Genomic DNA, 12,745 nt, shown 5'->3' on the forward strand with positions numbered 1-12,745 from the left:
AGTCGCTCAGTCATGTACGACTCTTTGCGACCCCATGAATCACAGCACGCCAGGCCTCCCTCTCCATCACCAACTCCCGGAGTTCACTCAGACTCACGTCCATCGAGTCAGTGATGCCATCCAACCATCTCATCCTCTGTCGTCCCCTTCTCCTCCTGACCCCAATCCCTCCCAGCATCAAAGTCTTTTCCAGTGAGTCAACTCTTAGCATGAGGTGGCCAAAGTACTGGAGTTTCAGCGTTAGCATCATTCCTTCTAAAGAAATCCTAGGGCTGATCTCCCTCAGAATGGACTGGTTGGATCTCCTTGCAGTCCAAGGGACTCTCAAGAGTCTTCTCCAACACCAGAGTTCAAAAGCATCAATTCTTCGGCACTCAGCTTTCTTCACAGTCCAACTCTCACATCCATACACGACCACTGGAAAAACTATAGCCTTGACTAGACGGACCTTTGTTGGCAAAATAACGTCTCTGCTTTTCAATATGCTACACTATCAAAAAATATTACTTAAGAGCATTAACGTTGATGGTACAGAAAAGCAAATCTTTTGTGATCACAAAATCCAGGACCAGTTCTCAGTAACAAATGAAAAAGTTAATCGTTGCAACAACAAAAAAAGGATGATTAAGTGAATCTTGACCAAAGGAAGAGAAGAAGGTCCTAAAGCTTTGTCCTTGGCAGAAATCATATTGGTCACTCAACTCTACCAACTTTAAGCTGTTAATCAAGGCTTTCTTATTCCAGGTGTTGAAATTAACTTTGTGAGCAAAGCTTAGTCTTCTTAGTCTTCATCAGGCATTCTTTTTATAACCAATACAAAAAAAAAAAACTTTCCAGGAATACATTTCATCCTTCTTTTTTAATAACATACTGAGTCACTTAAATATTTTATAAGTTTGACATTTAATTTTAAAATCTAATGAGTTGTTTTCCCTTTCTCTTCCTCTCCTTCTTCAACAATTTAATAATAAATCCAGTAAGTAGGACATAGGGTGCAGTAAAGTAAGCAAATAGGCCAGTAGGGATTGGGATGTAGAGAGCTGAATGGTCCAGCTCAGGGTGCCAGAAACAGAAATGAGTAAGAAGGACATATGTTTGGGAAAGCTACCCAGTGTATCGTGTCACAGCCCAAAGAGTGCAGAAGCATCCTCATAGGAGGGTCATCTGGCACAGGGTATGGGAGGCCAAGCAGAGTGAGGAGAGCTTCCATGCAGAGCAGGGAATAGCAGGGGCAATGGAAGCCGGGTTACATATGGGGGAGGTGATCAAATAAGTACACACATTCAATATAATTGGAGCTACTCACTGTTAGAGAGGGAAGACACAAATAAAGAAATGGAAAAAACAGAAAGAACTCAATGGTGTTGGATGTATGCCTAGTAACTCAGTTGTGTCTGACTTTTTGCAACCCCATGGACTGTAGCCTGCCAGGCTTCTCTGTCCATGGGGATTCTCCAGGCAAGAATACTAGAGTGGGTTGCCATGCCCTCCTCCAGGGGATCTTCCCAACCTAGGGATAGAAGCCAGGTCTCCCACCTTGCAGGTAGATTCTTTACCTTCTGAGCCACCAGGAAAGCTCAGTGATGTTGGCCAGACACTGAAAATGTTGGTATGAATTCATGGATTTTAATATATACATCGATTGATTGATTGAAGTAAAAAGAAATATATATGTGTATATGTGTGCATATTATCATATATTCCCTTAGTTTTGCCCTCTGAGATACTGTGAAAGCAGTGACACCTCAATAGCAATAAGCACATTAAACACCTGCTCTTGGCTTCTAAATACTACTCTCACTGAAAAGAAACAAGACTTCTTAGAAAAATGACCAACTCTGAGATAAACCAGGGAATGTATAAGATAGGCCTCAAATGTTATGTGGTACTAGAAAGTAAATAAATGCTCAAAGAATAACAGAGAAGCATCAAAAAAAATGTATAAACAATCAAAGTGGCTCCCATAACAATAATTTAAGCGTCAAAATAAATAAAGACAGTAGTGGATTTGGGGCTTCCCAAGCGGCACTAGTGGTAAAGAATCCACCTGCCAGTGCAGGAGACATAAGAGATGTGGGTTTGATCCCTGAGTTAGGAAGATCCCCTGGAGGAGGGCATGGCAATCTACTCCAGTATTCTTGCCTGGAGAATCTCAAGGACAGAGGAGCTTGGTGGGCTACAGTCCCTGGGGTCACATAGAGTCAGACACGACTGAAGCGACAGCTGTAGCAGCAGCAGCAGCAGCAGTGGATTTTAGTCCATAAAATAAAATAGTTGACCATAGTTCATAAATAGATACACAAATAAAGGAATAACTTGAAAATCTGAAGATGACTGAGATGTTTGTGTTGTTTTAAAACTGTCACCATAAGACAGTTATTATTCACAAACGAAAAAAGACTAAGTTTACTGTGAAGAAACCTGGTAGGTATCACTTTAACCTAATGATCAAAGTGAACATCACCTGTAATTGGACAAGTCACAATCCTATACCACTGACACGATGCACTGGGAAAGAGCAGTACCACTCTTGTGATATTCCTTCCAAAGATGCATGAATTCTCGTGCAAGGTAATATTAGACAAGTTGCGTTCAACAGATTAGGGGGTCAAAAATTCTTTGTACTACTCTTTCAACTTCCTATAATTTCCTGATTGTTTCAAAAAATTTTAAGTTTAATGAGTTGTTATAATAAATATTTGGTATAAATTTATAAGGGCATAAAATAGATGAACTTTAACTCCCATAAAATGAAACAAATGTGTATAACCTACATAAATAGGCTCTCATTTAAATGATGTTCTCATTCTAAACCCTACCCTTGTTGTTGTTGTGACACCCACTAAGTTGTGTTCGATTCTTTGGCGACCCCGTGGAGTGTAGCCCACCAGGCTCCTGTGTCCATGGGATTCTCCAGGCAAGACTACTGGAGCGGGTTGCCATTTCCTTCCCCAGATAACCTTCTCGACCCAAGGATCAAACCTGTGTCTCCTGCGTTGGCACGCAGATTCTCTATCACTGAGCCACCAGGAAGCCCAAACCCTACCTTAAAGTTGAGATCAAAACAAACTGATTAAAACAAATTAAAAGCAGGTTAGTTTACTGTATGACATAAATAATACAGAGAATGGGGAGAAATTGAACAAATTAAATTTGACTCAGCTATTGCCTATCCCTTCACCCACACCTAAGGAGAAGTTGAGGAAATCATTCAATAGAATATAGTTCTATTTAGCTTCATACTCTTGCAAAAATAAGATTTGCCGCACTTGTTTGGCCCTCTTTGGATTCTTCCATACAGATTTGACTGCGTTACATCAAATCAAAAGGAAGAAGGAAATAATTTTATGGCTGAAGAAAATACAGCCTCCTTTCTTTGTAAAAGATTTAAAGATTTGTATTAAAATTTGGTTCATTAAGTTTCTCTGGTAGCATTTGTCTCATTGTACCAGTGATTGGTAACTGGTAAACAATAATGTTGCAGATTGTCATTCCAGCTTGCCAAGTCTGAGATGGATGTTCCAGAATGGTGTTTCCTCTCCCAAATACTGTTATTGTGACCCATATGTGATTACAGTCCGCCATTTTCCAACTGGTTTCTCTTAAGCACTTACCATTATCTGGCATGTGTCCTCCTGTCCTCCTGTCATAGTGGTGAGCAACGAAAAAGTGGACTGGAAGAGTCCAGAGCAGACTCTGCCACAATCTCACCATGATGTCAGATAAATCACTTAATCCTGGTATGTCTCAGTTCCCACTCCTAAAATACTGGAGTACCAAGCAAGACAATTTCTTATGTTTCTTTGAACTTGCCGTATGTCTTCTTCATTTTCATTCAAGTTATTGTCTTATTTAAATTGTAAATGACCAACTTTAATTTCTTATTCATTATCTCAACTTGTCTAGTACAATTTTTTTTTGTTGTGGTTTTTTGGAGATTTTTGTTTATCATAGGGCCTCAGACATGTTAACAAATTGTCAATATCTTTGTCTTAAATTTGTAGAAAATTTTTACAATAGTGCAGAAATTATACACAATAAGCACACTTATTTTGGTGCTGTTTCAATTTGTGATTTCAGTTTTGCACTCACTAGGATAATGTATTCTTCACTGGGAGTGATAAAAACCTGCTCAATTTCAGCCATCTCTGTGTTTGTTTTCTGATATGTACACCTGAAGATCAACCCCAGGAATATGAACCATGTGAAAAGTTTAAGCTATTTATAGGCTATCAATCAGTAAATATATTATAGTAGAAATATATGTATTGTAGAATTCGTGAATGGAAAATATCAAATATAGAATTTCTATAAAACATATCTTTACTACTTCAAGATATTCTTGAATAAAGTAAAACATTAATAAAGGTTTTATTATAAGTTAACAATTTACTTAGAAATTTATTTTCTTAGAAATTAACAATCTAAGTACTGATTTAGAACAAATGACCTTTGAATCAGGTTATAAGTATTTGAATTTTTAACCTTCCTTAACATATATGACTTATGCCCATTGTTTCATTATGTGAATTATTTGTGGAATATAACCTTTTAATGATGTGGTAAAATGAAGATTGCTAAATAATACTATTTATTCCTCATAAGTTAACTTACTCAGTGATTGAATGTCAAAAATGAAGAGCTCTTTGTAACATCAGGTAAAATATTGCTTTTCTTTTTAACTAGGTATCTACTCTTCTATTGAGAATCCACTTGCTTCAAATGGATTTTAAAAATCCAATAACCCATAAATCCTCAGAGATTCTATAAGAATTAAGTTGACATAGGCACAAACACACTAGCAAGGTTCTATCAATAAAGATAACTTACAAAGACTCTGTTTGCACACTAAATGAAGGCACAATAGTGTGCGAGTTCTCATACTGTGTGGTTTATGAAAAGAAAGTCATTTATGGAAATTCAAAGTACTTGGTTCTCAAAGCCCAAATTTCATTTACGTATTTTTGTTCTAAAATTAAGATACAAAATTCTTACAATCATTAAGAGAAAAAATAACATTATTCCAGTAACAGATGTAAGAACCATCATAAATGATTTTACTTAAAGAACTTGGGAAATTTATCCCTATTAATTCATCTCTGAAGTGAGTCAAAATATTCATCAAAAGGTAACAAACTATTTAGCACAATAAAACAAACTCCTGTTCTTTAGAAGGTTACATTCTAATGCCATATTCAGAATCCTAACTGTTCTACTCTGCAAAACTATGCACCCTTAATTAAAAGTAATTAAAATTTAAAAAACTTAATTTACTAAAATAAAATCAAAGTTGTGACAAATCAGGTATAATGAAAATATATCTATAAAAGCTAGTCGCTGTGATTACTGAAATACAGATGAATTAGGGCTAGAAAAGACTAAAGAAAATGAGACACTAAATTCTAAAGCATGACACAAGATGGTCTGATCTCTCACACGTGGGAGTTCTTGGGTCCAAAAATCTTGAACAGTTTTACAACTTGGATGCCAGCACTCAGCACATGACTCTCAGAAATAGAAGTAGCATTTTCATTTTCTCTGGGAAAAACAATTAAGATACAGAATATTTAATGAACACTATTCACCATTAAATTATCATAATTGTAGGGTTGGGCTAGTTAAGGGGAGTAGGAGAGAGATTAATTTTTTCCTATGACAATATTGGAATGAGAATTAACTGAAGAGCTTCAGGCAATTGGGGAAAGCCTAGACATGGTTAAATATTTGAAAACCCTAGAAAACCACACAAATGCAGACAGAGCCTTTAAACTCCAGAAATCATTTGAAAAAAGCATGGAAGTCAGACCAGGAAAGATTACAATACAGCAAACTTGGCTTGGGAGCTCATTTCTGCCTTTTCATGTCTGTAACCACAGCAACAAGCACAGAACTCCAGCACAGAAGAGGTGCTCTCTAAATATTGGTTGAATCAATCAATGAATGAGCCTCAATCTCAAATCTATAGTCCTTTTCTTTTGAAAAATCAAAACAGAACTCCTTGTTCAGTGCTTGACTCAGCAATATGACATTTCCCTTTCTGCTCATTCCCCAGTATCATGCTCTTCTGGACTTACATAAACTCCTCTGGCCATATATCCACAGAGGGACAATATGGCAGGGAGATGTGTTTTCCATCCCCTGATCATTTAGAGAAAATTATGAATCATTTAGAGAAATTATTCAACTTCTTTGCCCTTTGGGAAACCAATTTAAAACATTTCTAATCTTCGTCCTCCCCCAACCAACAGTTTTTAGTCAATGCTTAATAAAATGTGTTGAAGATTCTGTTTTTGCATGATTCATGATGCTAATAAATTCATCAATCTTATTATCACACATCTTTCTGTAAATGTCAAATAGGATGTAGCTGACAAGGTCATGGCCATTAAAAATAGGTTCATGGACAAACACATTTGTTCTTGACAGGAGTCATCTATGTCTAACCTTTGACTTTCTATGTTTCTATTACTTGAGTATCAACAATTGTACACAATTTTCACATTATTCTGTCACTGTATGTCAAAATTTCCAAACATAAATGCTTATTTTTTATATATTTAAATGGATATCTTTTATTATAATACTTTGTAAATGTCCTTTTTCTGAAAATGGTTTATATCACTTTAACATTTTTTAAAAGTTATCCTCACCTGGGACTGATAAACATTTTCACATACAGTCTTCATTTGAGTTTCTGGGAGGCTGAGCACAAGATAAGGATAAATAAGTCACTAATTCTTTGTAGAAGCATTTCAGAAGAAAGTAGTAAGGAAGGAAGTGAAGGAAGCTTCACTTGGAAGGAAGTGAAGGATAGCAGGGGGGAAAGCAAAGAAAAGATATGGTTTCAGCTGAATTGTAGTCTTAGTTTGATCCCATAGAGAGTTTTGAAACAAGAGTGACACCACAGACACTGTCCTTTGGTTCAGTTCAGTTGCTCAGTCACGTCCGACTGTTTGCAACCCCATGGACTGTAGCACGCCAGGCCTCCCTGTCCATTACCAACTCCCAGAGCTTACTCAAACTCATGCCCATTGAGTTGGTGATGCCATCCAACCATCTCATCCTCTGTTGTCCCCTTCTCCTCCCACCTTCAGTCTTTCCCAGCATCAGGGTCTTTTTCTAGGAGTCATTGTCATACCTTGACATTGTCCTACCTTGAGACAAAGGAGGAGGACTTTCGTATTTCCTTATCAAGTTGGTTGCGTGCTGCCCTTGGTTGGGGGTGAGGGGTGTTTTCCTCCAGGCCATTCTGGTGAGGTCAGTTTGTTACCAAATCCAAGACTGATTGCTCTGCTCACTGCACAAGAGGCCAATAAATCTAAGAGAAGAGGTGTTGAGCCAAGAAACACAACTTCATTAGGACAGCCAGCAGACTGAGAAGATAGCAGACTAATGTCTCAAAATAACCATCTTAACTGGGTCTGGATGCCAGGTTCTTTTACAGAATGTGGTGGGGGGGTTGTTGAGGAAGTGTAGTAAAAAGGCCATTATTCTTGCAAATATCTCCTGGAATGGCCAGCCTTGGGGAGAGGATGTGTTAATTTCTTCCTTCCTGTAGCCATCCACAGGTGGACAGGGTACTGAACAAAAGCATTTTGGTTTAACATTCAGGCAGAAGAGAAGAGTTCCCCAAGGTAGGCTATTATGTATAAACAGTATGCTTTTACTGAACGAAAGCCATAGGAAGCAAAGGTTAAAGCAAAAGAAACAGATCCAACATGGCATCAGTTCTTCCCTATAATAAATTCTCTAGCAAATGGGGCAGCGGTGGCCTTTAGCAGCTAACACACAGTAGCTGGGATGGGTACGCAAGCCTCCCAGAGCGTTTTTTCCTGGTATTTAATTTGACACACTCCCCCGGAAAAAACAGAGATTCCGACGGCTTGATGGTTGTCTTGCTGTCTTAGTAATACAGGCACGAACCATGTTTTCAATATGTAAACATTTTACTGAATAAAATGGCAGTGATTTGGCAACCCACCACTGACAACTAAAAAATTACAAAGCAGATAAAAATAGAAAGCATAAGTGGTGCTTATAATAAAACCTTAAATTCCAAATGCAGCCTATCCTAGGAATTCAGTTCTGTACAGAGTACAAATTTCAGTAAATAATGCAACTTTTTATTTTATAAAAGAAAAAAAAACATAAAATGACTCTCAGATTTTTACTACCACAAGTGGTAGTAATTCCAGAAGCTTCTGTACCACATTTAAGTCAGCAGCAGACTTACCAGCACAGGTAGAAGTTTTCCTTTTACCAAGGTAAATTCTCTCTTCACTAATGGCAATGGGCTTACTTTACCAGTGGCCCTTCGCATTGAGCACTATATGATCTTACGGTACTATATGATCCTAGAGCACTATATGATCTTAGAGTGACAGAGTTTAGTTACTGAACTGACACATATTTAGTGTCTTGCAGGTTTCATCATTCCTTCTTCCCTGTTCATTTTGCATGCCATTGATTGTTCCTCTTTTACAAAACGGACTATTTTTAATTAATTTTTATTGGAATATAGTTCCTTTACAATGTGTCAGCTTCTGCCGTGCAGCAAAATGCATCAGTCATACGTATACATATATGCCCTCCTTTTGGACTTCCTTCCCATTTAGGTCACCACAGTGCATTAGGTAGGGTTCCCTGTACCATACAGCATGCTCTCATTAGTTATCTATTAAAAAAAAAATCTACAAAACAATAAATGCTTGAGGGGGTGCAGAGAAAGGGAACCCTCATGCACTGTTGATGGGAATGTAAATTGATATACCCACTATGCAAAACAATATGGATGTTCATTAAAAAACTAAAAACAGAACTGCCATTTCACCCAGCAGTCCCACTCCTGGGCAAATAACCAAAGAAAACCATAATTCAAAAAGATACATGCACCCCAAATGTTTATGGTTGCACTATTTACAATACTCAGGACACAGAAGCAACCTAAATGTCCATCAACAGAAGAATGGATAAAGAAGATGTGGTATATGTATATAATAGAGTATTGCTGCTGCTGCTGCTAAGTCGCTTCAGTCGTGTCCGACTCTGTGCGATCCCATAGACGGCAGCCCACCAGGCTCCCCCGTCCCTGGGATTCTCCAGGCAAGAACACTGGAGTGCGTTGCCATTTCCTTCTCCAATGCATGAAAGTGAAAAGTGAAAGTGAAGTTGCTCAGTCGTGTCTGACTCTTAGCGACCCCATGGACTGCAGCCCACCAGGCTCCTCCATCCATGGAGTTTTCCAGGCAAGAGTACTGGAGTGGGGTGCCATTGCCTTCTCCGAATGGAATATTACTCATCCATAAAAAGAACTATTAAAGAAGCAAAACGAGACTATCTCTTAGGTATATCAAGTGGGTGGGAGAACTGGCAAGAGCTCTTCTCCTCCTTTCCTGTGCTTCTGTACATTTGTGACTGAGCCTGTGTTTGGGGACTTTATGTATGGGTACCAAGGCTACCCCTGGTGTCCCCTGTGGCTTATCAGTATGGACCAAAGTATGAGAGCCAAGGCTCTGGAGCCTGGCATGTGCCCAACTTAAAGGGTTTCTGTGGCAGTATCAGGCCCTTTCTTTTGTATTTGCTTGTTGTGTCACTGCCTTGACCTAGAGGCAGCAAATGAAGGTCAAAGATAACTATGTATAGCTTTCAAAAAGGAAAAGAGGAACCAGTGACCACTGCAAGCATACAAATAAGTATAAAATGTGCACCAGAAACTAACACAACATTATAACTCAACTATACCCCAGTAAAATTGTTGGAGAAAAAAAATGTGATATAGACCCTGATAGAGTCTCGTATACGATCTTGAAGACATAGAAATATCCAAATTTCACAAGAGAACAGAGCAAACACTTGATCTGTGAAGCAATGTGTACTATGAATAGAATGGGATAGGCTCACAACCCACAGTCTGCAGAGACACATCCAAGATTCCAAAGCAAGTATCAGGAGACGATTTGAGGTCAGAAAATAGGTGTGCCCTTTTCATGCATCATGGAAGGTGGGGCTTGCGAAGGATAAGTGCAGACTTGAATGTAGGAGTTGGGACTTCTCTTCTATAGGCAGTCAGCACTACTGGGGCACCAAGCCAGGTCTGAAATTCATCTGCTTCCTTTACTCAGAGTTCTTCACTTCAATCTGTTTAATCAAAAATCTTATCTATGACTTATCTCCTTCATCTCATACAGTTCTATCTGTCCAAGCCTTGGCTATGTTGGGACAATACTAGAATGCTCTTTGGGACTTTTAAAAAGCAATCTATGTGTCACTTTAGAAAGGAGATATTCATAAAATCTGTTTCCCACCTAACATTTGATGACAAATGAGGCAGGCACAGAGAGGTTAATGGCTTGTCTGATGTCACAGAGCTATTTAGTGGGCAGTTGTACATTATTGGATAACCATGTTCTTTTAATCATTAATTCCCACTGGCAGGCTACATATTAAGTAATTATATTGTCCCTTTGAAAATTCTTTATCTTAGATGCAGTTTATGACCCAGCAGTATTTAACTACTTTACCATAATGTTTCTTATTTATGTATCTCCTTACACTGTTCTCTCTTCATGGAAAGTTCCCCGTCTCACTCTGGCCTGTCTCTAAATCCATGTTGCACCTTTTCACCTTTCAGGAAGACTTTCCTAGGGACGCCAAAATGGGTTAGGAACATCTCAATACCTATTTATGTATGGTTTCTCTTCAAAGAGCAGTGAGTGTCTTATCTTTATATTGATGAAGTCTGGTATAATGATTGACAGAGTGTAGGTGCTTACTAGATTTGTAGTGAGTGAATGGATGAATACAAATATATGAAAAAGCAGTGTGAACCAGAAGCTTCTATAAAAACTTATAGACAGTGTGTACAAAGGAGTTAAGAAAAGGTGATAGTTTATTTGGATCATAAAAAAAGAGGCAGGTTAAGAGTTATATTTATTTTCCTGCATAAGGTGGTCTACAGTTATGCTTGGTACAGAAAAATGTAATACCCCAACTGTCAGGTTCCAGCTAGATCTTGAAGAGTCTAAAACCTAAAGAACCCACCAAAGTTGTCTGGTGCCTAAAACATTACCCGATTTGCAATAATTTCTCAGTAATTATTAAGTGAATAAAATGCAGAAAATCTAGGATTGTCACAGGAAAGTGTTTTAGGGAGATTAGGCTAGAATCACAGACTCAATGTTCCCAATTATGAGTATCAAAAGAGGGTTGAAACCCAGCAGCTCTACTCCTAAGTATACAGTTAAGAGAAATAAAAATATATGCTCAAACACACACAAAATATACATTAACATTCATAGCAGCAGTATTCATAATGGCCAGAAGACAGGAGACAACCCAAATGTCTGCCAACCAACACAGCGATAAACAAATTGTGATGTGTGAACACTGGAGTGGGTTGCCATTTCCTTCTCCAATGCAGAAAAGTGAAAGTGAAGTTGCTCAGTCGTGTCCGACTTTTAGCGACCCCATGGACTGCAGCCCACCAGGCTCCTCCGTCCATGGCATTTTCCAGGCAAGAGTACTGGAGTGGGATGCCATTGCCTTCTCCTATATATATGTATATAAAGGAATATTGTTTGGCCATAAAGGACTGATACATGCTACTACATAGATAAACCTTGAAAACATGGTAAATGCAAGAAGCTTGTTACATAAGACCACATATTACATGATACCAGTCATAGGAAATATCCAGAACAGGGAAATCCATAGAGACAGAAAATGGATGAGCAGCAGCTTAGGGTGCAGTGAGGGAGAGTAGGTTATGACAGCTAAAGGCGATGGGGTTTCTTTTAGAGATGATGGATTGACTGTGACGATAGATGCACACATCTGTAAATATACTAATTTCCACTGAATTGTACACTTCACTAATGCTCTGGGGTGAACTGTATGCCATATGAATTATACCTTAATCAGTCAGTCAGTTCAGTCGCTCAGTCGTGTCTGACTCTCTGTGACCCCATGAACCACAGCACGCCAGGCCTCCCTGTCCATCACCAACTCCCGAAGTCCACCAAGACCCATGTCCATCGAGTCGGTAATGCCATCCAACCATCTCATCCTCTGTCGTCCCCTGCTCCTCCTGCCCTCAATCTTTCCCAGTATCAGGGTCTCTTCCAGTGAGTCAGCTCTCCGCATCACTGTTTAAAAACTAGAGGGAGAGAGAATGCTGAAAGTATCTCAGACTAAAGCCACGCGTATCAATCCTCCCAGTATGTTAATAAGATTCATTTCATTTCAGGCATTTGCTGATGATATTCCAGATTCATTTCTACCCAGCTTATTTGCAAGGCCCCAGTCAGAGCTCATTAATATTCAACCTGTTTAAGCCGGCTACTAGGTTGTGAGCCCTTTTCTTTTTTTTTTTTTTTTTTTTTTGCTGTTGGGTATAAACAGCTGAACCACATAAAAGTTCCTGTCCATGCCACATCCATAGTTTCAATTCCAAACCCACATGTATTGCATGCCCATTATGTGCCAAGCACCTAGCATATGTCATCTCTAAGCCTCACCATAACCCCAGGAAGCAGGTCCTATCACTTCATTTTATAGAGAACGATATGGGACAGAGCTTAGCTAATTGCCATGGTATCACTATGTGTGAACTGAAAGAACGAGGTTTAAGGTACGTGTGTGATTTACATGATCTGTGCTCTATTTGCCAGTTTGTGTCCTCAAAGTCTAGCATGGCAGACAGAAACGCATAAATGTAGCACAAGGGACGGAATAAAGAAGGAGAGGA

This window comes from Bos indicus, chromosome 1, assembly GCF_029378745.1.
Source record: "Bos indicus isolate NIAB-ARS_2022 breed Sahiwal x Tharparkar chromosome 1, NIAB-ARS_B.indTharparkar_mat_pri_1.0, whole genome shotgun sequence".
Taxonomy (NCBI): domain Eukaryota; kingdom Metazoa; phylum Chordata; class Mammalia; order Artiodactyla; family Bovidae; genus Bos; species Bos indicus.